The 2,104-nt window shown below is 30.8% G+C and overlaps 1 long non-coding RNA gene across 1 annotated transcript; it reads right to left on the bottom strand.

The window, feature by feature from the left end:
• Positions 1-210: 210 nt before the first annotated feature.
• On the bottom strand, positions 211-1,853 carry LOC127708057 (uncharacterized). The gene is made up of 2 exons (XR_007985141.1): positions 1,763-1,853; positions 211-648 (listed from the first exon to the last, which is right to left on the bottom strand). It is a non-coding gene; the product is annotated as an uncharacterized LOC127708057 (long non-coding RNA).
• Positions 1,854-2,104: the final 251 nt, after the last annotated feature.

Here is a 2,104-nt window from a genome sequence, read left to right as displayed (position 1 = left end):
TTCAGTGATGTTAAATGCCAAACTTTTCGAAAATCCGAAAGGTTCTATAAAATTAGTACCGACAATGTTATTACTACAACTGAGCCGATACCTCTGCTGATGGATTGTTAGTCCCCGAGAGTATCACTGCACAGTTGCTGATATTTCAATACTGGAATGACAATACAGATATTATTCGACTGGTATTTGCTGTTAAATATTTGGAAACAATCACATTGTATTTAGATTTATTAATATAGTTTTGGTTTTCAAATATTTAAGCCTCGAACATCACACAGGAGATAATTATTTGCCGAATTGCACATTTGGTTCAGTAAAATTATTACGGTATTATTGAAGCAAACCAAATCAAATTCAAAAGTTTGTTGAATTTTAGGTGATAAGTTTATTACATTTTACAAGTCAGATTTCATTTCACTAGCACATGAATTCCAGCAGGTTTTGGCAATCATAAAACACTGTTCAGAGCAACGGATCTTTTCATTTTTTGCTGCTATAACTTTACATCTTTCTATACATTCATTGTTGCCATCATCACATGTACACATACAGGGGTTTTGTTTAGCCCATTCATCACATCCGCTAGCCGACATCACTAAGCAGTAGAGGAGAAATACAACTCTTGATATATGCATGACCTCAACAGTTCTGAAAAAAAAAAATGAAAAAAGAATAGCTACTTACAAGAAACTACACATCACCGAGTATACGACTGCAATGGTAGAGACAAATTAAAAGAAATAATTTATAAATAATCAGGTGGCGAGGAAGGATAGAAGAATAATATTTCAAGTAAAATGGATATAAAATTTCAAGTGAAATGACTGTAACAAACTATTTAAGACCACATTGACGGTGATAACTCTTCAAACATGGCACAGCATTACTTGTATTCCGTAAATGAATGGCACAAAATGTATTGATTGATGAAAAACATATTACATGCTTCGAAAAGGAACCTACGTTTAGTATATAAAATCCTAAGATAGAAGTCCCTTTATAAATCTACCATCTTCCAATGAGACAATTTTATCGAGTTGCAAAAGAAACAAGATGTAAATGTGATTTAATCTGTATCAATATCAAATGTTATCATCAACTTTTAAACTTTCACGAAAATTCTCTTAATCTAAAATGCTTATGGTGAAAATTTGTCAAGTTAATGGTTCAAACTCTATTTTCGATTGAAACCAGTGAGTCAATAAAATGACCCTATTCATGTTTAACACAGTATTGTTCTATTTAATGTCGGTCAACGGATTCAACAATATTTTCAGAAGATATGAAAGGAACTGCACATATGATTTATAAAGTTGTAAAATAATAAATACAGCAACTTGGAACGAGAATTTTCATATTACATTTCAAATATAGAAAGGTTGGTATTGCATTATCGATGGTTCTTCGGGATATACCGAGACACATAGATCAATAAAACCGATATTCACAAATTTGACCAGTGTAAAGGTCGTTTAAAATTGTACATAAACCCAGATGCTAAATGCAGGTACAATTGCTTTAAGACAGTAGGTTCTGTTACCTTAGTCAGCAAGTAAAATGTTATATATTTTTGATAGCGTAAAATGGAGTCTAAATTTATTGATAAATTCTCAATGTGCTACGATAAAATCCTTATTTTGTATAACTAAGCAAGAACCATTACTTTTTGTTGTTTTTGTTATTGCTGTTAGTTGATCGTGTTGATTTTCTTTATTTCTTTTTTTTATGTTTTTCTTTGCTACAAATGTCTTAAAACACTTACTTTTCTGCATGCGTTATCTTTTAAACTTGATATATCTATTTATGACACCATAAATTTTCTTCATAATCTATAACATGTGTACAACATACTTCGGAAATAGTGTAGGAAATTCATCATTTACATGTAGTTTTATCATTATACACAGTCATATTTTATCAATAAACGTCACACTAACAAGTCCTTGAAATAGATTAGAAAATACATATTTAAGAAAATAAACGGAACAAATATTGTTTGCCTATAACATTAAAAGAGGGACGAAAGATACCAGAGGGACAATCAAACTCATAGATCGAAAACAAACTGACAACGCCATGGCCAAAAATAAAAAGACAAACAGAC

This window comes from Mytilus californianus, unplaced genomic scaffold, assembly GCF_021869535.1.
Source record: "Mytilus californianus isolate M0D057914Y unplaced genomic scaffold, xbMytCali1.0.p SCAF_7, whole genome shotgun sequence".
NCBI lineage: Eukaryota > Metazoa > Mollusca > Bivalvia > Mytilida > Mytilidae > Mytilus > Mytilus californianus.
This window is presented reverse-complemented; position numbering and strand designations above follow the sequence as displayed.